At 38.1% G+C, this 24,426-nt stretch overlaps 1 long non-coding RNA gene across 1 annotated transcript; it reads left to right on the top strand.

Annotated features, from left to right (window-relative positions):
* Positions 1 to 1,232: 1,232 nt before the first annotated feature.
* Positions 1,233 to 9,642, top strand: LOC128627287 (uncharacterized). Its single transcript, XR_008391454.1, has 3 exons — positions 1,233 to 1,338; positions 3,164 to 3,211; positions 6,660 to 9,642. It is a non-coding gene; the product is annotated as an uncharacterized LOC128627287 (long non-coding RNA).
* The last annotated feature ends 14,784 nt before the right edge of the window (positions 9,643 to 24,426 follow it).

The raw sequence follows: 24,426 nt of genomic DNA, 5'->3' as shown, positions 1-24,426 counted from the left end.
CCAGGCTGCGGCTTGCCAGGGCGCGCAAACAGGCCCAGGGGTACAAGCAGCCCTCAGCAAAAAGGATTCTTGCACCCTCCCTCTTGCGCCTACATCCCTGACAGCCTTCCCGATCGTGTTTCAGGAAGCCCACCTTCCCCACCAAACCCCCACCCTTCTCTCACTGCCTACTCCCACTCAAACCCTCCACATCTCTCTGCCTCTTTCCCTGAAACACACGCACACACACACGCTTTTTTCTTCCCACTCAAATAGATAATCCCTATGGCGAGTCCCTGGTATCTTTGAATAGCTCTGGAGTTTAAAGAATAACAATCCTCATAATGTATTTCTTGTAATTAGCCAAACACATTAACGAGCACTACAGAAAGAAGGGGAGGAGGAAGGGGGACTTGAACCAAAAGACCTTTCTTTAAGGAAAAAAAAAGTCTGCAAGTCAAAAGGTCATTCTCCAAGTTTGTAAATAAAATAGCAAAAGGAGTCTTAAAAAGAAAGAGAGTAAAGAAGAAAGGTAGAGAAGATCCACAAGTTACATAAAATGGTGCATTGGAAAAATAAAACAGGACTGCTTTTGAGAGAGAGAGAGAAATCAAGGGGAAAAAAGAAAAAGAGGGAGAAGAAAATAAAAGGTAGAAAAGGCAAAAGAAGTTTCCAAAGAAATGTGTGCTGTGCATCCTACAATAGGAAAATGTAGCCATTGCCCTCCTTCAGACGAGACATTTCTAATTTGTTCCGTCTGTCAGGAGGGGACTATGAGAGGTTTGGGTGCAAATTCATTATCTCTGGCAACGCAGAACGTAGTGTGGGGACTGAAAAAGACCGTGGCAATGGATGAACAATAGGGCTTCAGTTCATCAGTAACAAAAGCAGTGGGGAAATTGGTTGAGTTTCAGAGCACGTCCTCCTCGGCAGAGGGGGCTGGACTAGACCTTGGACAGCCCCCCCAAAAACTTGCCGAGCCTCGCACACACCACTTCACTCTCCACTCCGAAGCTCAAGGAGCAAGTGCCTGGCGTGGGGGGGAAAAGTTGGCTTTTTTTCTTTCTTCGTCTTTTGCGCCCTTCTCTCCTTCCCCAGAAGGGAAGGTCTCTTCAAACTATTTTAGACCCAATCAAGCAAGAATCACCGTGTGGAATTGAGCGGCAGTTTTAAATGTGCTAAGGAGAGGGATAGTCTGAATTTTTTTTTTCTTTTTTCTTTCTTTTTTTTTTTTTTTTTTTTGAGACGCCGAAAGGAGCCTGGTTGTGTAACTGCGGCCACCCTGTGACTGGATCTTGTCTTCTGGCCCGCGCTTTTGGATTTGGGGGCAACACTGCCTCGCTCAGGAGCAGAGCACAAGTGAGTACAGTGGCGGGCCGCAGGCGGCAACTCGGCCGGCGGCGCTGGGCCCTCCCTGGCCGCCGCAGCCCCGCTCCCGCGCTCCTGACCTCGCCGCGAGCCGGTGCCTGCAGCGACGCGCTGCAGGTCGCTCCGAGGGCCAGTCCCGGGTTTGCTTCAGCTAATGATTGTGTGTCTTGGATTCTAAACCTGTTGATCTCATGAATTGTCTAAGCCAAGACTGTTAATTATCCAGCGGCCTGACTCCCCATTGCAAAGAGAAGCCAGGAAAATTTCGTGCTGGGAAGGGAAATTTTGTATGTAATTTTGTCTTGGTGGTGGTGGGAATTTTCCTTCTTAAACCTAGAGCCAAATACGGTTGTATTTTGCATTCCTGGATTCAGGATTTGTATTTTGAAAAATTCCTTTAACCCCCTCAAAGTTGCAATTACCTGGCAATGAAGAGAGGGTCTGATAGGATTTTGGTGGAAACTTATACACAGTAGCTAACTAGACCTGGTGGATTTCCACTTCCTTCTCTTTGCTTTTTGGTTTCTGCGAGGCAAGAGGACGCTTTGCAGGGTTATCCCAAGTTCAGATTTATCACGATGCAACCACCGCAGTCAGTTATTGGGACTTCGAGCTCCTGGCATCCGAGCGGAGGCCAGTCTCTGCGGTTTGCTGGAAGCCCAGACTCTGCTGAGGGACGCAAGATCGTCCTTCCGCGGCCTGGAATTGTCTGAGGAAACCCGGGGCAGTGGGAACCCAGGCAATGCATTTGCATTAGAGTCTGTGGCGTTTTTCTCTTGCAAGGTACCTGCGGTGCTTGAATGGAGGACTGTCTTTAGGGGTCAGGGCAGCAATGGAATTGATCAGAAGTTAGACCGCAGGCCCTGTCAAGTCACGGCCACGGCCGGGGGCTCTTCTGGAGCACGGCTGCCATGGGACCAGAACAGTGGGGTTGGATCCGGCTTCCTCCCTCTCCTGATGCCCACCTCTGCCCACCACCCTCTTTCTCCACCTTGGCACCAGTAATTAGGACGCTGTCTCAGGATACAAGCTCCCATAGTCAGGATAATTGAACCAGTGCAGTACTTTCATTTTGCAAAACCAATAGCCCCACCCTGCCACTTCAAAATAACAATAAGCATTTTAAAAAATCATAAAAGAAAAGCAACCTATTTCCAGGAGCGTAAGACTTCTTGAATAGATTGAACCATGAGGGGTGGGGGAAGGGAATAAAAAATCCACCACTTTAGAGCAATCAGGTTTTACATTATTCATTGATTTACTGGAGGAAATAGCCAATCAGGAGCCATAGATATGAATGCACATCTCACCGTGCTGTGGCCTTACAGTAAACTATTTGCATCTTTCTAATGGATTAGATATTTACCCAGGGATTCCCATTGTTTGAAAGGCCTGGAAATTCAGTCCCTTAAACATTTAGAAAATACGACTTTGTTCCAGTCTTGAAATTCTTTCAGAGAAGAACTCTCCCTCCTCTTTTGTATGGCAGGTTACAATGTTCAAATCCCTACTATTTCTTGAGTCCTTCTTCCTTCCAAGCTAAAAATAAAAGAAGAAAAATTAATTTCCAAATCCCTCCAAGATTCTGCATATTTTGCATTCCCATTATCATGCGAGTCTCCATTTAAATGCAAATTAGCATATTTAACTCTGTAGGTGCCAAAGCCCAGGATACCTTGCACTGGGGTTTTCTGGAATCTCAGCATTTTAAGGAATCGTTGCAATTGCAATACTTTAAATGAAGCCAAATGTATACATGCACAAATATATATATTTATATTAAAATTATGATCATGTTTTCTTGACTGTTTTTCAGATGACTACAGAGAAGCAAAAAATGAATAGACAACCCCACCAACCAAAGGTAATTTTAAAATCTACATTTTACAAAATTAAAGTGATGTACAGAATCAAAATAGAATATTATTTACTGGGTGGCAGGTCTGCAGTGTATCTCCTATCTCACAGTTCATGCAATAGATACAATTCCAGAAAAATCGAAGTTTTCATATGTGCAGTTTTTACTCATAGGTAGCTTTTTTATCTAAGATATTAAAGATAATGTAAACATAACCTGTAACTGCCTATAAAAAAGAAATTGGGGACACAGGATAAATAATAGGACACTTGTTACTAGAAAGCAAGCCAGTCAAGTACTTTGCCTGAACTATACAATTCACTGTAAATTAAATAAGTTTTATGTAGAAAATGGTAGTCTTGACTGTATTAGTGGACTGTGGTTTACATGCATGAGAATCATATAAACTCAATATTAAAAAGAATTTTGGTGATAGGCCAATTCTTTATATACTCTGCAATAGTCTGAATAGGATTCATAGAGGTGTTCTAAATATTAGTGGCAAACCTGATGTATTTGCTTTTATGGAATAGCATAATTCTGATAGAAATATGTGGAAATTCATAACTTTTCACTTTTAACTTAAGCAGAGACTGTTTATTCCCAAGAAAACCAGGATGTTTCAATTCATGTTTCAGCCATCTAGAAACCTATAAAAAGATCTTTTAAAAAGCATGACAATCATGTCCTAGTCTACTGGCCATTAATGGGAATTTATTAGAGAATAAGCAGGCAAGCCATTTGAATTCAGTATATTCTTCAATATGCAGATTTCAAAAAAAAAAGATATTCTATAGCTCAGCTAAATAGCTTTTTGAAAAGCAGAAAATATCTGGAATAAGAACCCGTAGGTATTAATAGTTGCTCCTAACAATGTATTATAGACATTGTTAGGAATCTTTAGAGCACAATTGTTTCAATTTGTCTCACATATATATTTCAACTTGTCCTTTAAATGTGTATGATAAACCATGATATGAACACTGGCAATATTAAATAATAAGGTGCTCAGTGTTAAATCTTGCTATATATCTTTTTCTTCTCTGAATTTTGAAAGATGATGGAGAGGTACAATATTTAATTGACTGCCCATAACCATTATATTGGCTATTTTCACTTTTCAAGGCTCTCATAATGAATCTACAGTACATGTAACAGGCATGGAGGCCAGTCCTGGAGTCAGTTGATATGACTGTGTGGTATTGCCTTAGAAGATGCTATCTTAAGACAGTACCTTATGTATCTTCTAATTGTAGAAGCATCTCAAATGGTCAGTGTCGTGACTTTCATGATAGTTACTTATGTTCTAAAAATGCATTTGATTGTTCACTGTGGAAACATAGCAGCATTAATTTGCAAATTCACACAAATATGGAGGTGATACACATGCATTCATGTATCACATCTCTTTATTTTCACCAGCCCCCATCCAAACATACATAGAGCAAAAGATATTCTAAAAATATCTGGCATATCCTGGGGTTTTGACTTGAGGAATTGAATTTATCTGGTCATATGCTTGCTCTATGTAGTAGATGCCAGTTCACCAATGATTCTGCTTCTAGGGCTTGGAAAGCAAGTCTAAAATAATCTCAGTCTTCCAGGGCAGAAAAGCTCATTGGGTTTTTACATAATGTCAAAAATGGCACGTGCTTCAGTGATGTGTTCAGTTCTTGCCCAGTACCTTATGCTATCACCTCTTAGTGCAAGAAAAAACAGTGACTCTATAGGAGTATATTTCTATGAATTAGTTTATAGTTTGCAATATACATACATATATTCCAATGCAGCCATTTCTGATTGTACATCCTGGGTCAAAATTTGATAAGAAAAATAGATGAGCATTTCCTTAGTGTAGGTTTTTTTTTCCCCAGTAACCAGAATAAGAATGCTCATCAAAAAGTAAATTAATAAAATATTTAGGGAAAAGTTGGCATTCATGTTACTGAACCATATCTTTAATTGGTGTAATATTGCTGTTTGTACTCTTATTTGGAGGCTTTTGTAGCAATTCTGATTTTCTTTACTTATCAGTCTTTTCTATAGGATTTATATATGTGTACTCTGTATGTAATTTGGTAAGCATATTCTCACTCATGTCATGAATTAATAAATTAGTGACTCAATGAAAGAGTTCATTTTAATTCTGAAAGTGTTTTAGTCATTGGAGAAAATAGTTATTCTATAGAAATGAGAGTATTGTGATAAACTAGTGATGTGTGAAATGAATATGAAGATTTATGACATTGGCTTATATCATATATTTTAAAGAATAGTAATAACACCAACATAATTCATAATTTTGGGAAATAGTCCATAAAGTTTGCCCATCGACTGTGCCTTAGGTGTTCTGTTGAGGGGCATCTGACTGTTAGAACTGTACATGTTATAGACACACTAGACAGAGATTACTCATTGTGAAGAAGAGAGCTCTTTTAAGTGATCATATTTACACTCTGAAAAGTGCTAAGAAAAGGAATGTTGCTAATTAATCCATAAAACAGTATTCCCCCGAAGACAGGAGGGTGAGGGTAGGGAAGATAAGGGCAGAGTTCTGCTCTTACCATTCAAGTGTTTATGTCTTTCTCATGTCTTTTTTCATAATTTCATAAGGAAGCTTAGTGCATTTTGACCTTCTGTGTGAAAATTGATGTTTGAAACTATAGACAAAGGCTCAACATTTATTACAGTGGAGTTGTGTACAACATTAGAAACTATTGCTGCCGTGTTTACCTGTGCTTCATTCTAAGGCACACACCTTACAGAGAGAGTTATTTTTTTTAAAAATCGGGATGAAGTCGGCTTGCTTACAGCATGCATTTTGAACTTACAGAACAAAATACACTACCCTATCACCATGATACATAGATACAAAACATGACTGAGCTGTGAAGCCATTAAAAACACACCACCAGAGCAATGTAATCACACATCGACTCACTGCGTAATGCAGAGCGGATTCCCAGCCCCAGAAAGCAAGGCCCTGCTTTAAGCAATAGCAAAGTGCCTTCCATCTGTCTGCCCATGCAATCTGCCAGAAGAGAAATTCAGGCAAAGACGTCCCCCAGATCTGAAATGCTTTTATCTGTCCTTAGAGAGAGATTTCTTCCAGTCTTTGGATATTAGAGCGATCTACACTAGCACCAAGAAGGTAAAAGGCGGCGGGTAGCTCTTCCAGGAGCAGTCGGTAGTGGTAGCGGAAGAGATGTTGATTGAGAAAATAAGGCTTATTGCAGTGCTGCCGCTGCTGCTGCTGCCTCTGCCGCTGCTCAGGCAGCGGGCCTGGGGCAGTTGGCTGATCACTGATGCATATCAATAACCGTGTACTTGAGATTTCTCATGACATCATCATTACCTTGGTCTCCCGCGGTCTCGAACCTTTGACCTTGCCGGGCTGGTCCACATTTTGGCAGTGAAAGCCCTTCCAATGATGGCCCTTTTCTCCTTCTTTCAGACCGGGGGCAGCAGCACGCCAGCAAGAAGGCATCTTCTCTTTCCCAGCCTAGAAGCCCTGTGAAATCGAGGATCTTCCCCCTAAAACACACACACACGAGATATTGCAATCAAGCTGCCACTGCTTGGTAAAAAGCTCATGGTGCCTAACCAAAAAGGATCAGGAGCAGATCCTTGAATCAGCTGTCACTTCTATAGAATGGGATTTTTTTTCTTCCTCCTTAACCTGCACTGGAAATTGCCGTTGGCTTCATACATCTCCATAGAGGGAGGCTAAGGAGTCTTGCGTGAGAATGAAGCAATTTACAATGCAAATAGAGGCTTCTGAAGGGACGGATACTGCTGCTCACTCATAACCGCTTGCTGCACCTTAATAGCTGGTTTTATTTTCTGATATTAATAGATGAATTGTTGGCTAACGCTGCCGGAGATTACTTGCTGAAAGGGGGAAAAAAGTTCGGAATAAACTCTCAAAGCAACAGATCTCGTTTGGATGTTTTAGCCGCACACACAAACAGAAACCAGGTCTTATTTACATACAAGGAGGAATCTTAAGCGCCTGCAAGTGTCCTGGAGGACTGCTCTTCGGTACTGCCGGAAAGACCGGGATCTGGATGCAGGCCAGAGGAAGACAGAGGAATGTGAGGGAAGCGAGTTGTTATCTTTGGTTATCTAGCTGTATGAGTGTATTGGTCTTCATAAAGCTAGATAACCGAAAGTAAAAACTCCTTCAAGATCGCCGGGGAGCATGTGAGAATGAAAGACTACAACCAAGAGACAGTAAAAACCAGAAAGGTCAGGAATACTTATTGAATCTAACTTTGTTTCGTTTTTGTTTTCCTTATGATTAAAGGTTGGATTAGAGGAAATTAAGTGACATACATATGCCAAAAATAAAGGTGCCAGGTCTTTTGAGAGGGGTTGTTACAAGGGAGAATTGTATAGTGCTAATGAGTTAAGAGGCATGCTCAGTCTGTCCTACTTAAAAGCAAAAGTTTAAATATGAGGTCCCCCCCCTTTTTTAGAAGGCTGTTGTAGAGATGACCGATACCTAATTTTAAAATGATTTTATATTATGTAGATGTAGACTGTTCTCTTCTGAGGCATCCTCCTCTGATAAATTTTAAATTTTGCTTGGAAACTGCATGTATTTGGGGTGTATATCAGATTATATGACACTGGACTATCAGAAAAGTTTATACTGGAAGGTTAGTATTTTGTGTCTACTGAGGACATACTGCTAGTAGGGAAATGCAAAAAAAATAAAAAGCAGAGGCTGATTTTTATTCTTCTATTCAAAATACAAGGACAGATGCTTCTCTGTTCTAAGAGGGTTTCCTTGAGGAAGCTATTGAAGCAGAAAGACATGATGGAGACGAGATCGCCTCCCCTCTTGTCAAAGTGTTAAAAAAATGTTCTGTCTTACTCTGGGCCTAGCATTGGAAATGAAAGTGACATTTACGCCACAACCCACGTGTGCGCCTCCTCTCTTTTTGTTTAAGGATGATCAGGTCTATCCAGGAAACAGCTCTGGCATCCCAAACTGAAATAATTAGGACGTATATAGACCTGACAAAAATGGAAAGGGGGTGGGGAATCTGAGGGTCTGTCTTGCCTAATTGATTCCGCTAAACGGAATGCAGGAGATGTGAACGGCAGGACGCTCTGATTCCCACGCTCGGGGGCAAGTGGTAAAGCGGGGCGGGCAGCCTATGACAGACAGCCCTGTTGGGGGGGGTATGAAAAAAACATCAAGTACACACCATACTCATCTCCATCGCTTAAGAAAGTAGAGGCATTTCCCACCCACAGCCATCTGCAGCCTCCCAAATGGAAGCACGGACTGGTCTGTAGCTGCTGCATGCTGTCTGTTTCTGTGAATTTTATAACCACTGTGTAATCTGGCCACAATTAAGTTCGGCTCCCTTCTTTGGTTGAGATTTTCCATATTTAAGGAAAGCAGTTCCGAGAAAGCACCAATCCTGCCCGTTCCTCATGTCAGATTCTCAGTCCATACTTTTGGCCTTGTGATCACCTTTTGGCTTTTATTTTGGATGAGTAATATTAAAAGTACCTATCTTTATATAACAGACATTATCATCACTTCATCAAAGTGTTTACCTCTTACATAACAATTATAGAAACTTAGCCTAATTATGCTAGTTGACACACTGGAAGTAAAACTATAAAATCATCAACCTGTAGAAAGTTGATTACAGTAACAATATGATAAAAGGTTGTTTTGGTGTAGTCTCAGCTAGAAACGTTCTAAACAGCCATTTTTATTTAATCTAAAAGTGACTATGCTTAACCAAAACTTTGACTCTTTGAAGGCCCCTGTAGTAATCTTTTTGTAAATATCTTCACATTTGCCCACATGTCACCAGGCAAACATCTGTACAGGCATTTAAACACAAATTCAAACGTTGCAATAAGAAAATGCCCCAAATCCACATGGCCTAGATGGCTGACAACCCCAGTCCCAACTCTGCAACTCTTCTTCAAAAGCACTACACTTTCCTTTGTAGCTTCATCGTCTTTTAGGACTTCAGGCTGGAGAAGCCTGTGAAACCCCTGATAGTTTCGGTTAGAAACTCCCAGAGACTGTGTTAACCTAAATTCTCAATTTGGCCGAGGAACACGTGCCAAAGTTTTACTACTGTAGTGACCGTTGAGAAGACCCTTGTTTATTTACATTTGAAGCACTGTTTGTGCAAACAACCTTTCATTGTTAAGTGCCTGTATTCCTTTCATTTACTTCATGTCCAGGGGTGCTATTTACCTAGACCCATTGTCTACTACAATTAACATTTACATTACAAAGTGTGTGGTTTTCTTTCTCAAGGAGGTTCAATTAAGGCAATAAGATGTTTGCTGGGGAAACCTATTGTTTACTGAAAGCACTCAATGGAGTCAAATTACTGAAGCTTTTGCCTACATCTCGGTCTTTTATGTAAATATGTTAACTATAACATATAAGTAAAATAAATAATATTATAATTATGTGTTTGCCATTGTCATATCAAACTTGCTTTGTATCATACTAATGTTACATGACTTATCGATCAATAAAAATGCATTTCAATGTTATTATTTTCATTTTATTTTTTGCTGTTCCACTGCTCTTGCTGCAACATGTCCCAACTTTTCTTTTTTCTATTACACATCAAACTTTTGACATTTTGTTTTATTTGTGTGTGTTTAAGAGAGGTACTGTATCTGACCGTGGGTCTGAAGGGTGTGTGAGGTAATCCCTGCAATGACCTTATAATAAGGTGATATTTCTTTGAAATCTGAAATATTCCAAAAGCATGTACATTTAAGTCAAAAGAAGTGTAAATATCAGTTAAGTAGTTCTTTGAAAGCTAGTTTTAACATTGGCAGAAACCGGATCAAGTTTATTTAGCATGCCACTGCATTGTAAAACAGTTGGAGTGAAGTTGCAGGTTGCGTGAGTATGCATGTTAACTAGTGGGAACCAAGTGCAGTCTTTGTGAAAGGGTAGCAGCAGATTGCTTGTGCAAGGCCAATGTTAAAAAGGCAGCTGAATTTAACACCATCTGGAAGAAAAGATCCCTTCACGACTTTCTCACACCGTCAGACAAAACTAGTGTCTCTTGTTCCGAGCTCTTGTCTATGCAACCATACAATACTGAGTCATTATACTTTTGCTGAGAGAAAATTTGAGAACACAATATGGGTAACCAGTGAATGACCAAGTTTCATTGTGCCCGCTTAAGTCGATTGAAATCTACGTCTAGAGCTATGAATGGTAGTATTGTTTTCCTCACCAGGGCTGTACTAAATGTCAGCACAGTGTAAAGAAAAACTTGAAGTCTGCAAATAACTTACCAGATCTCAATTATAATATTTTCCCACACTAGAACTAATATCATTGCGAGGGGCTACATTGCAGAAAATACAAAAAGAAGCAAAAAGAAATAGAGAGTTCATTTAGAAGTTATTTTATCCAGACAAACATTTTAATTTTCTGATGGAAACTACAATTCAGGCTGCAGGGTGGGTTGAGAAGTGGAATTAATTACTGGGAAGTTCAAGTTACAAAAATGCCTCAAAACAAACAACTGGTTCCACCTTAAATCCTCCTTTCTTAAATATAAAGAGACTCTGCTTGTGTTGTATTGCTTTAATGCTGCTTAGAATGTTTACTACAGATCTAGCTTAAATTTTGCTTTAAATATTGGCAGACACTGCTCTTTCAAAGTTTGCCAGTATGATTGACATTGCAAAAGAACATCGTACATGTACATTTCTAAAAATATACAACATTCTGGCACCTGATACGTGGATTCTGATGCCCCTAGGAATACTCCTCCTTTTATATTACACCCTCTCCTCATTTCCTAACTTTTCTCATGATGTGTGTGAATCAGTTATTATGCTTAGGTTTAACATTCACAATAATCTATTTGACTCTAAACAGTCAGATAAAGGAAACAAAACAGTTCAAAAAGAGTAAAAAGAGTTGGTTGTGTCTGTTTTATTAGGATGTCTATTTTAAATATAATTGACTTTGCAATTTTGTTATTGTGTCACCAAGTGTCGCGTAGTTCTTAACATGTAAGTGCAAAACAATGAGTAATTGCTGTTTTGCTGAATAATACATTCGAGTTGCCAACGTCAAAGGTATTATTTTGTGTATTTCTAAACAGAAATGTTAACTGCAGGTTTTGACATCTAGAATCTTTTCATGAAATACTTAGAAATAGGCCAATAAAATGACACCTGTAAAAGTAAATATAAAGATATAACCAACTTATTTTCCTTGTCCTACTTTGTACCAGAAAATTAACAATGAAAAGTCACTCAGTAATAGAATTATAAAGGATCTAACATAAAAAACCACAGTCATACAGAAAATTCAAAAAAAACAAAAATAAAAATTGGTAGGGGACTAAATGGTAATGGGAAAAATACAACAAAAATTAAATTTAAAAAAAAGTAAATAAAACAATGGAAATTGGAAGAGGCAAAAGAGACATATAAGAAAACTTCTGCAGCATCCTTGTATGATGTGAATGGATGTATTCACCAGTATCAGCCCCCTAGTAAAGTTACCATTAATGTATGTGGTAATGAGATAAATTTATTATTCACATTCAAACTAACTTTTCCCAAAGTGGTTTTTCTTTAAGTCTTCAACACTAAATTTCTACTGCTAGTATTCTGTTTATTTTTTAAATTAAAATAATTTTCTCACTTGGAAAAATAGTAAATTCTAATTAGATTTTGCATAGTTTTTAATGAAAATTAAGGAACCACTTAAATAATAAGTAATAGATAAGGATGAGTACATTTCAAGTTCATAGGTGGCCTTTCTATTCACAGACTATATATATATCAGTTCAAGCCAGTTTCGCATTTTAAGATTTTGACTTTTTTTAAGTGGAGAGATAAAGCCAAAAGTTTTGTTTTCTAATATAGCCAGAAAATGTATGAAAGAGTTATAGGTAGTATAGCTATCTATCTAGTTACCCCCACCCCTAGGATCTGTATCTCTGGAAATGCCATTGTGGCTTAAGAATATTGATACCCTTTTTCCAGTCTGTCTTTCTATGACTTAGCTTTTCCCTAATTAGTTAGAGTAAGTAAAACTCATCATAATATGATGCATTTGGATAGGTGCTGCAGGTAGATGGTAGGATGGGCAACATGAGACAGGGCGTCTTTTAAAAGTTACTGGGTAAAAAAACAGCCGTAATACTGGCAAATTAGTTAAATACTAGTACTTCAGACAGTTAAACATATTAGTACTTTCCACAGTAATGGAGCATGTAAGGTAGTTCTTCAGTGTCTCCAGATTTTAATGGACAACTTTGTTATCCTGTTTTTGTGCTCATTGGTATCTTAACACAAGTTAACCTAGTACAGAAATCAGCAGAAATATTCATTCCCGTTTGAGAATTGTTCGACCTCCTAATTTTGGAATTAATTCTAAAGACCATGAATGGAAATGAGAAGTATATAGTTTTGACTGCTGCTAAGGAATATCTGCCTTTAATCAGAACCTCGAGAGTTAGTGCACTTCTTGGAAAGGTGATGACCTCTTTGAGGTAGGAGTTTATGGCTTTCTGCTTTACAGCCAGCTGTCAGGCCACAGGGGTAGGACTTTGAAAAGTGAAGATAATCGACTTTATTCGGGGAAATATGGAGTTCTGGGCTATATTTGTTCAAAGAGAAGCACGTCACTGTATTTGGTGGTTTGACTGGGTTTTAGCTGAGCTCTGGCACAACGTAGTCTTGATATCTAAAAATAGCCTGGCTCAGCAGCTGCATTGCAAGGTGCTTGAGGTGGGCGGTGCAGGGAGGAGACAGCCTATTCTGTGACTGGCTGGAGAAGTCGCTGGGCTAGGCAACAGCAGCAGCGAAGGCCGCCGGTGAGCCGCAGGGGCAGCAGTACGCCTCCCGCTGACCGCCTACAGCCTAAGTCCTCCTTCAGCTATGGCTGTTCACCGCCCTTTCCTGAAAGCGGGCGTCTGATTGGTGTTTCCCGGGAGACCGGCGTCCAGAGCTGCTGGAGCGGCGAGTGCTGGTGCGCCGGCGCGCGCGCTCCCGGGGCTGGCACGCGCTCCGGGCTGGTGCGCGCGGCGGTGCGCTCAGGGGCGCGCTTGAGGCGCTAGCGGCAGGCTGGGGTCCTCCCAAGTTCGCGTGAGCTTAAATTCCCCAGCCCGCCTTCCACCGCTTAGAGGTCGGTGGGCGCAGGTGCCGCGGGACCCCCGCAGAGTAAGGCTACCAGCCTCCCTCTGTCTAGCAGGCTGAGTTGCCTCCGCGGAGGCTGTTCTGTGTGTGTGTGTTTTTTTTAATTTGCCTGCCCTTCGGCCCAGCACCAGCCACTTCGGTCCTGCCTCTGTGTCTTCTCGGGATGGAGGTAGCTTCGGAGTTGGGACTGTGGACCGGAGTGGCGTCGGAGTTTAGTCACGCCGGGACGTCTGTTGGAGGCATGCATCTCGCAGCAGCCGCCCACTGCCCAGGGCCCCTTCTTTAGGCTAGAAGGCAACTGGGATTAAGGGACTTGCTTTTGCTGGCACTCAGTTTTTCTAGTTCTGCCCAGGCATCTTCTCTGAGTATGGTCAGTGTCACTGGTAAAGATGTTGTGTGCTCCTCCCCCCCCCCCAATATTTTTTAACTCAGTGAAAAGCTGCTAAAGCAAAGTACCTCTGTCTCGCCCCCCACCCTGCCCCCCATTCGCCGGGAAGGTCCTGGGGGAGAAAGTTTTGTGAACCCAGAGCTTGGGTTGGTGAGCGCGCTCAGCTCTGGGCCCTTTGCTGAATCAACTAACACCTCTACCCCCATTGCCTACTAGGGACTCTGGGAGTATCTTCCCCTTATCAGATTTGCTGGAAATATTAATTTCCTTGCTGGGTGGATACAGTAGAACTTGTTCAGAGATTACTTTAAAAAGAGATCCGGGTCTTAAGCACTTACTAAAGCCAGTTAATAACATCATGCATGGACATTTAAACTTGTTGTAAGTTGCAGAGAGGATTAGTGGGATGTCACGCTGTGCGCAGCTAATGATACCATCTTAACTCTAACCGGTCTAAATCCACCTCGCCCGGCGCAGGTCTGGCTCTGCGGCCCTCAAGTGAGTCTGGGGAAGAGGAGGGTCTTGGAGGAGCTCAAGGAGTTCGGAAACTGGAGTAGCGGCACTAGTCCTTCCTTTGAGAGATGGTCACTCGCGTCCCTGGAGTCTGCGGGGTTTCTCCTGCTGAGTGGTCATCAGCACCCGGATGAGGGCCCAGTACACGAACCTACCACAGCTGACGGGCTGTGCTTTCGTGACACAGAGAAGGGCACTTACCTGCATGTTAAAACTGGTTTAATTCCAATAACCAAGAAGGGGGGTGCGCCAAGGTCTGTTGCAAACTTAGATGTAGTTGTGGGATTCCAAAGTTATTGGCTTTTTGCTGCTGATCGATTTGCATTACAAAGGCTGTTACTTTCCATTCTTCTTTTTCAAAAGTTGTTCAGCTCAGTATTTCACAGGTAAATATTGAAGCACATTATTAACAACTTCCTGTCATAGCCTTGCTTAACTGTTTTCAAACTGATTACTGTTTTAAGGCAGTTTGTGACTGCTTTATGACAGGGCCAATTAGAAATAACCTTGGGAAAATGCTTCAAAAATACTGCGTTATTAAAACACTCACCTAACAATATTCATTTGTCCTGTCTGATATAGATTTCCTATATTCTCTGAGTTCCTTGTAATAGTCATTGGCCCTGGGAAAACAAGCTATCAGGAAAATTCTACAGCAACCTGGCTCTCTGGGTTGTTTTTAAGTTTTAAACTCAAAGCTGAAAAAGTTAGAATGTTTAGGTCATATCATTGGTTGCTAGGGTGAGATTGGAAATAATTTTTTTGCATACATCCCTTTTTTGAAGTGGTTCATGTATAGGTTTTCACCAATTATTAAACACTTTATCTAAATCAGCCCACAAAAAAAGATTTACAGATTACTATCCATATGTCTCTTATATCTTTGTCTTTTAGGGGGAAAAATCTATATACATATATAACTATACCCACACATATTTAGATAAGAGTGAAATTTATTGGAATGAAATAATTTCTAACAAGTATTAAATTAAGAAATATTTTCGCTGAATAAATATTTAAGATATACTTAATGTATTTATCAACCTTGGTCTCATAAAAAAGTCATATAATTTATTTGTAGATAATGCCTTCATGAAGACAATTATAGATTTAATATCATTGAAATTCAGAATCCGTGGACTTACTTCCTGTCAGGGATAGAGCTCTTGTATAGTAATAATAGAAGTGTACTTAGTCCTTACTTTTAATTCAGTGAGAATTATGAATGTACCTGAAACTGTTGCATGAATTTAACTGTCTTTGAGAGGAACTCAAATAATGAATTTTAGTTCTTATTTTCAGAAAGCACGTAGTTTATACATAATAGCTGCTCAATATATATTATTTTAATGTATTGAGCTAACCTTAAAATATATGATCTATATACAAAATTAAGTTAGCATTGGCTGACAGCAATCTGAAGTTGAGGATATTGTGCAGTCTTGAAAGATGTTTAGAAGCTTTAAATATGAAGCTATTACTATGACTAATTCATGGCAAGTGAGTTTGAAAAGAGCGGAAGAAAAATAATTTGATAGGTCTTCATCTTTAGAGTTTGTAGTGTATGCCTCTTGAATGATTCCAGTAGTGAAAATACCTAGATAGCAATAAAATAGGAATTAATTGATAAATTTATACTTATTTGTTTTATAAAGTAACTCATGATGTTTTGTAGGTACTTAAATTAATATAAAGTATAGAAAGTTTAGCTGCCCCCAGATAAAGTTAGAAATTGCTGAATAGCTTAGGTTTTCCACAGTGAAGTCTCATGGGATTCCAGTGATTCAAATAGCACAGTACAAATACCACCATATTTCTGCCAAATTTCTCTCAGATGGACTAGCTTCTAAGGAAGAATCCATAGTATGACTGAGCTAACAGAAAGTGTGTTACCTTTCCAGTAGGTAATCTCTCCATTTGCATGCTACACTCACTGACAGGAGGGAAGACTTGAATTTTTATCATTTTCCTGGACTTTAGCCTTAAGATCTATATTTTCAACTCAAAATATGTGAAGTGACAGTATTTCTTAACCAATAATTATTATTAAGACAAACTTACATTTTTTAGTCAATAGAAATAAAAATTGGCTTTACTTAAGTTGAGCTTAACTAGCTCCATTTTATTAGAGATTGTCTAATTCAATTTTGACTTTTCATATTGCATTTTTTACTATAAACAGCCCTTCTGCATAAAATTCAGCTTGAAAAGGGAAAATATTTATGCTTTTATCATTTTAAGTGATCAAATATTACAGTGCTAGATATTTGGATATCATGTGCATCAAGGCATTATTAACACAATCTAATGTTCAGAGTCATTACCACATCATGGATGTCTTTCTGATATGTCTCTAGTCCAGTGGATTTTGAAGTGTGATTATGTGAATTTTCTACTGATAAATAAATGACTATTATTGTACTTGAAATACCATTCAGATTCTTAAGACCATGGCATCTAAATAATATATTATACATTCCTTAATTATTTATCATGACTAATTCAAAATAACTGTGGGGTAAAGCATACATTTATTTTTAAATAGCCATTCCTCCCCCAATTTTTTCTGTACCAGGTTAAAAAATATTTCAGATGGTGAAAATATGGGAAGATGTGAAAAGGGTTAGTGAGTACAGTGAGTAAGCAGGAAGTTTATCCTTCAAGGAAACATCTCTGTTTTGCTCAATGATATGTACTATTGCCCTGATGTAATTTTCATGGCATGTGATCTTAATGCCAGTTCAGTAAGGGTATTTTGGTGACATGAAGCCATGTTTAAATGTTAAACATTAGTGTAGAAATTTCCTCACCAGTACTTGACTAGGGAAAGAAAAACTTAAATATTTTACCCATGGTTACTTTTAACAACATAGTAAGGAAATTGTAATCTTGAGTTATACAATTTGAGTAAGGGTTATGCAATCAAGTAGTAATACTAAATTTAAAGGATGACTTTTCTTTATTTAATTATAGCTGTAGGAAATCACAATAATCAAAATGTGCCTTTTCATCGTTTAACATTGCAAGGCTGTGTTCAGCACTCTCACTGCACTGTGTCTTTAAAGGAGACACTTGTGTATTTTACTTACATAAATTCTAATTGCAGAATCCACTCTGATCGCCATGTAGAAATAATCTGAAGCCTCATAAGTTCCTGAGCTACACACTTTCCCGTTTTATCCTGCAGACCACACCTTATCTGGTTGCTAATGAAATACAGGCGATTGATTGCAGGAAATCTTGAAGAAAATATTTGCTGTACCACATAGAGTAAGCTCCATTTGGTGCATTAGCATTTAGCCATTTTATGCAAATTTAGAGAAAATGACTCATGTATATGATTTAATATGCATCAGTGATAACTCATACCACCCTTATAAGAAAAAAGAAATTAAAAATTCATTAGAAAACTAGACTAGTGTCACTACATGGTTAAAACATTATTAAAGCATATTTCAATGTTTTGCTTACACTAGTGTTCTCATCATGGTGCCACCATTTCATGACAAAGGCCGTGGAGGAGAAAACATTCAACTTAAAATGTCTGCTGGCACACATCGCTGGGTTTGTGTGTCACTAAACAATGAGCGAGCGCAGCCTTGAATACCAACTATTTAATTAGCACTTTTGGAAGCCATGCATAGAAAATAGCTCATTTACATGCATCTGCTTAGCGATTAGTCCCATAAAAAGCTACCATTTTTTTTTGTTGTTTAATACAGCGAGCATTTTACCATTCGGCCATGAAAAAAATCAAAACATATGTTGTTATTTTCAAATTCTGAAATTCAGAGATTTAATTAATACAGGCAAAAAGTCTTCATATTTTTCTTCAAGATATATTTAAATTATTTAATTTAACCTTAAGTGTACCATAAAAATCTGGGTACAAGTAATAATTAAGAACTTCAAAGGGCAATGGAAACCCTCTAACAGTCCTTGGTTTAATTAAAGGCTATTATTAGAAAGCTCTCAAATATACAGTTACATTTAGTGACAAGTGATGACTGACTAGTAAAAGCAGTATTTGAAAGTTATGAGTATCTTATTCTAAATACAATTGATAGAAAGTATTGCTATCAATCCATTTTGAAAATAAGTGACATGTATTTCTTAAAAAATCAAATTGATAATATTAAAAACCTGCAAAAGATGCTATACTTTTCATTAATTCTCTTGTCTACACATACCTGTCATGATCACAAATTAATTGTGTGCTTCTTAAGAAGCATTTCTGACAATTTAAATGTCTTTAAGAGGGTATATTTTTCCAGTACATGGGCATATTTATGAAGCCATGTATACAAATGTGTGGATGCATTAACAATAAAAGTGGGCTTCACTAGTGCATTTTGAAATAGAACATTTTTTGGACTATAAATTGATATTTAATATGACAGGAATAAATTATTTTTGGAAGTTTATATTATCTCCCACATTTGTGTGAGTAGACAATTGGCCAAAAAAACCCCAGGTGGTGCTCAATACTTTTTAGAATGTGTATGAACCAAACAGAAAATAAAACTAAGCCACTTACGTAAAATTTGCTGTTATAAATAATTATACTCATTGGATAATTTTGCTTTAGATGTATTTATTTATATAGAGAATTTAGCTGAAATTTGAATAGCTAAAATTCTGGGCAGATGAATGAGTGAGTAGTGCATTTATAGTCTCAAGTGAAATTGAGGAACAAACATTTAAAAAATTTATTTAGACATTTTACTAATTTGGTTTGTTAATTATCTTAGTCATTGGTTTATAAAGCATCTACAATAAATGTGTCAACTTATTACGCATTTAAAATTTACTTATATAAATAATCTATTGTTTTGAAATGTAATATACTATTTTCTTTGTCCACTGTAGGCCAGTGAACACCATGGGACATGTGGTCTTAGAAAGATGGTATGGATTAAATGTGCAGATATGAATCTATATCGGTGTGACCTATTTATCTATCTATTTAAAGAATGTGGTATATATATGTAGTCCACTGTGTAAGGAGAGTGCACTTATGATGTGTCTTTTGTGTGACATGTTCTTTAACTTAAACATTTTTTAACTTCAATTTCTAATTTTCTCCTCCTTGTAACCAGTATTATCCTATATTTGTGTATTATGCTCTTCCCTCTGTGCAGAGACTCAGAATATAAAGTTTGTAGAGTAAGGAATTTACCTGACTGGTTTGTTGTTTAATTTTGTGCACATAGAATGGTGTTGGATACATAGTAGATACTCAATGATTATTTGAGTATGAGATTGATTTTTCTTTCTCTTTTTTTGATATGTATCTTTCTAATTTTTTAAATATATTTTATTGATTATGCTACTACAGTTGTCCCAATTTTTTACCCTTTGTCCTCCTCCTCCCATTACCCCCTACTCCCTCAGGCAATCACCCCTCAAGTTAGTTCATGTCCATAGTTCATGGGTATAAATTCTTTGGCTTCTCCATTTCCTGTATTGTTCCTAAAACATCCCCCGTCTATTCTGTACCTACCAATTTGTACTTAATCCTTGCACATTTTCCCTCATTCTCCCTCTTCCCCCATCCAACTGATAACCCTCCAAATGATCGCCATATCCATGATTCCGTTTCTGTTCTGCTTGTTTGTTTAGTTTGTTTTTTAGATTCATTTGTTGATAGTTGTGAATTTATTGCCATTTTAATCTTCATAAGTTTGATCTTATTCTTTTTCTTAAATAAGTCTCTTTAACATTTCATATAAAAATGGCTTGGAGATGATGAACTCCTTTAGCTTTACCTCATCTATGAAGCACTTTATCTGCCCTTCCATTCTAAATGATAGTTTTGCTGGATAGAGTATCTAAGTTGTAGATCCTTGCTTTTCATCAGTTTGAATACTTCTTGCCAGTCCCTTCTAGCCTGCAAAGTTTCTTTTGAGAACTCATCTGACAGTCTTATGCGAACTCTTTTGTAGGTAACTTCTGCTTTTTTCTTGCTGCTTTTAAGATTCTCTCTTTAACTTTTTGCGTGGGTATTTTAATTATGATTATCTTGGTGTGGTCCTCTTTGTGTCCATCTTGTTTGGGATTCTCTGTCCTTCCTTGACCTGTATGTCTATTTCCTTCACCAAATCAGGGAATTTTTTTCTTTATGTTTTCAAATACGTTTTTAATTGTTTGCTCTTTCTCATTTTCCTCTGGCCCCCCTGTGACTTGAATGTTGGTATGTGTGAAATTGTACTAAAGGCTTCTTAGCCAATCATTGTTTGTTTGTTTGTTTTTTTATTCTTTTTTCTTATGTTGCTCCTATTGAATGTTCTTTTTTCTTACTTATGTTCCAAATAATTGATTTGATTCTTGGCTACTTCTACTCCTCCATTGGTTCCCTGTAAATTTTTCTTTATTTTGCTTAATGTAAACTTCATTTATGCCTGGGTCTTTTTTTATGCTGTTTAAGTACCTAATGAGTTCCTTGAGTATCCTAATAATCAGTGTTTTGAACTCTGCATCTGATAGTTTGTTTATCTCCATTTGATATAGTTCTGTTTCTGGAGTTTTATTCTGTTCTTTCATTTGGGCCATATTTCTTTGTCTCCTCCTTTTGACACCCTCCCTGTGCTTGTTTCTATGTATTAGATAGAGCTGCTTTGACTCCCTGTCTTAGTAGCACAGCCTATTGTAGAAAAGTGCACTTGTAAGTTGGATGGGGTGGAGCCTTAGGTAGTTGCCAGAGTGGGCAACCTGTATGAACCAGGTTGATGGAGTCCCAGATATGGTGTTGCCCCACTCTTTGCCTATGTGGCTCTGTTGTGGTGGAGGGCTCAGAAAGAGGACAATGCTGCTGCCTGTCCTCTGGGGTTTTGTCTGGGAGGAAGCTGTCTCCTGGCACTTGCCCTAATGCCAGACATTTCAGTTTCTCCCCGTACGCCACTGGTGCCCTTCTAGCGGCTGCTGCACAGGTGCTGAAGCCCAGAGGGAGTGACTCTGCATAAGTCCTAAGTTCGTTGCAGGCCCTTTAAGAGGAGCCTCCTGAGAATCCTGCAGTTTATTCCACTGCCTGGACCCCCACTAGTTTTTACAGCAGAAGTTATGAGGAGTTATCTTTTTGGCACTAGAACCCTAGGCTGGGTGGTCTGGTATGTGGCTGGGATCCCTCACTCTGGAAATATTCCTCCCAATTTTTATCCAGCACGTGTGAGTGTGGAACCACCCATTCCTCATCTCTGTGCCTCTCTGTGTCTGCACATCTCCAGCCCCTCCTATGCATCTGGGTGAATGTGGGTTCTTTAATTCTTTGGTTGCTATGTTAAAGAGATTATGTTTCATAGATAGAGTAAAACCATTGTTTGCTTTGGAGGCCAATGATGACTGAAAGCAAAGTCTAAGCTAGATTTCAAAGTCCATTTGTAGGAAAATTGTGTGTATATTTGAGATCCTATCTTTGATATGGGGAATACTCAGTGGTTCATGGAACAAGGCTAAGTTAACTGGATGCTTGGGAATAAAATCATGGAACACAGAGTTATTAACAATATATTACAAGTGAAATACTTTTCAAGTAATTTCAATATTTTTATTTTTTCTGATTAAAATATCTAATTTATAAAGGCAAACTCTTATAAATAGTCTAAAGTGCTTACAATTTTAAGTAATGATAGAAAAATAACTCTGAGTCAGAGTCTAGGGCCTAGCATTCTTTTTGATCAAGTTGGGACGATTTTGAAAGCTCCATTACTTTTTTTAGAAGACAAGGGAATTATAAATAAAGATATAGTTCATGTTACTAAATAGTACTCTTGTGACTTAAAAATTAACCTGTGAAATCTGAGTGTTACATAGAGAATTTAAGTCACTATATTTTTGAGCAGGAATTGAAATTCATGATTTGGTATATACAGTGAAAAAATGGTCTTTTCACATTTCCACACAACTTGGGTTCAAAATAACAAATGCAAGATGAGAAACTTACATTTGTTTATTGGGCTCTTATTATGTTCTCAACCAATAAGGTTCTAAACTTCTTAGAAAATAACCAGCATTAAGTTGTTGAGTTCATAAACAACAAGCAAACATATTCATAAGATCAGGTAGTTAGAAAAGTGAGTCATCAGAAAGTACAACCCTTTTCTTATTTATGTGCCATTAAGACAGAATGTCCTTGATTTGGGACTTGGGTTAAGCATTCAATCAACTCCATTAACTCTTTCAGATTATTAAGGTTCTATTTTAGTCTATGAATAGGTTTTGGAAGCTGCAGTAGATTCAGTACTGGTGAAAAAATGCACTAAACAATACCTTGGGGGATATAATAGGCTTCTCAAGTCATCTGCCTGAACATCATGATTAACTTTGGAATCTGGTAAAGTCTGGATCCAGACTGATATTGTCAACTGACCTTATCATAAAGCAAAGCAGAGAATTCATATGAAATATTGTGTTGGATCATATTTATGCTTTTGATTTTTAATTAGAAAATAAGTCTCTGCTTAATATGTGGCCATGCTGTTGACTAAATTAAGGGTAGAGTTAAATATGAAGAAATCAATTAAGAATTTCTGGGTCAGTAGACAATGTATTAACAGTGAGTACCTTATAAAATATACAGTGCTAGGAGTTATTGATGTCTTTGGGAGTGTAGGCTTGGGAGATATAGAGATAGGAAGCTTTGGAAGAGAACTTAGAAAAAGTATAAGAAGTAATGTTAACTTTAAGAAACCTAAGATCTTGTTGAAGAGACTATCTAGCTTACTAACTATAAACATTCATGAATAATCTAAGATAATACTGAATTGTGGGTTATCTATTAATAATATTATGGATATCCCACATACCATACCATATGGATATGGTATGTATTAATAATATACAGTAAAAATAAATCAGTGTGAATATCCAAGGGAGGATTGGTAGAGAAAGTAATATTTACATCTTTGAGTTTGTGCATTGAAAGAGTTGTGGAATTAAGATAAATAGAAGGAAGAGCATTCTGGGCTAGAAAAACAAAGTGATTGATGATGACCTGGATGCATGAATAAACAGAACATGTTTTGGAGGTTAAGAAGAGAGACGAGCTTCATATTCGGTAATGGTGATTAACATTTGTGGACAGGTGAGATAAGGCCAAATTATTTGTAATCTTGAAACTTGGCCATTAAAGATAGACATGATGATGGAAATTATGGGTAGTTACTATTTCTCATTTGATATATACTGAACAAATATTTATTGAGTATCTACTATATGCAAGGTAATATGCAAGCAATTGGCGAACAGTGGTGAATCAAATCCAACTCTCGCCCAATCTCATGAAATTGTATTCTAGCAGGAAAGCTATACTTTGAACAATTATAACTAGCCAACTGCCTATTGAATTATGATTAGTTCTGTGAAGGGGAAATACAGGAACAATCATAAGAGAGTATAACTAGTCTGGGACAGGGTCAGGGTCAGGGAAGTCTGCCTTAAGTAATATTTGGCAATATATTACTTAATATATACTTCATATTACTTAATATCTTATTAAATAAACAAGGAGTAGAGTGACTGAGCAAAGGAGGGGTAGACACAGCTTTATAGTTAGAGAAGTCAACACATGTCAGGGCCTCTGGGCAGGCGGAAGCCTGGCTGTTTGAGGAACTTTAAGGTCAGTGTGACTGGACTACAGAAGTACACAGAAAACAAGAACGGATGGTTAGAGTTGAGGTTAGAGGGATAAGAGGGACCAGATTGTGCAGACTTTGTAGGGTTTGATATTTGATCTAAGCATGGTAAAAAAAAAAAAGCCACTGAATGATTTTAAGCAATGGAGTAGAATGTTTGAATTTACAGTTTAAAACAATGATTCTTACTAGAGTGTGGATTGGAGGAAGGCAAGAGTGAATAAAGGAAACCAGTTATGAAACTGACATAATGGTTGAGTTAAGAGATGATGATGTTTGGGACCAGAATGTTTATAGTGAGAATGGAGAAAGGCTGATAGATTAGAGAGGTGTTTATGAAGCAAAATTGAGCAGGTAAACAAAATGAGGGAAGTAGTATTTAAAGAAGGGTTCACTGCCAAAAATATTCTAATGGGCCAAATAAGCCTATTATGCAAATAGGTAAACCAGTTGGAGATTGTTGCTATAATCTAAGAAAGTGATGGTACCTGTAATTAGGAATGGACAAGAGAAGGCAT

The sequence above is a fragment of the Artibeus jamaicensis genome, unplaced genomic scaffold, assembly GCF_021234435.1.
Source record: "Artibeus jamaicensis isolate MK-2021 breed Jamaican fruit bat unplaced genomic scaffold, CSHL_Jam_final contig_373, whole genome shotgun sequence".
Taxonomy (NCBI): domain Eukaryota; kingdom Metazoa; phylum Chordata; class Mammalia; order Chiroptera; family Phyllostomidae; genus Artibeus; species Artibeus jamaicensis.
Note: the sequence above shows the minus strand (reverse complement) of the source record. Positions and strands in the feature narration are given on the sequence as shown.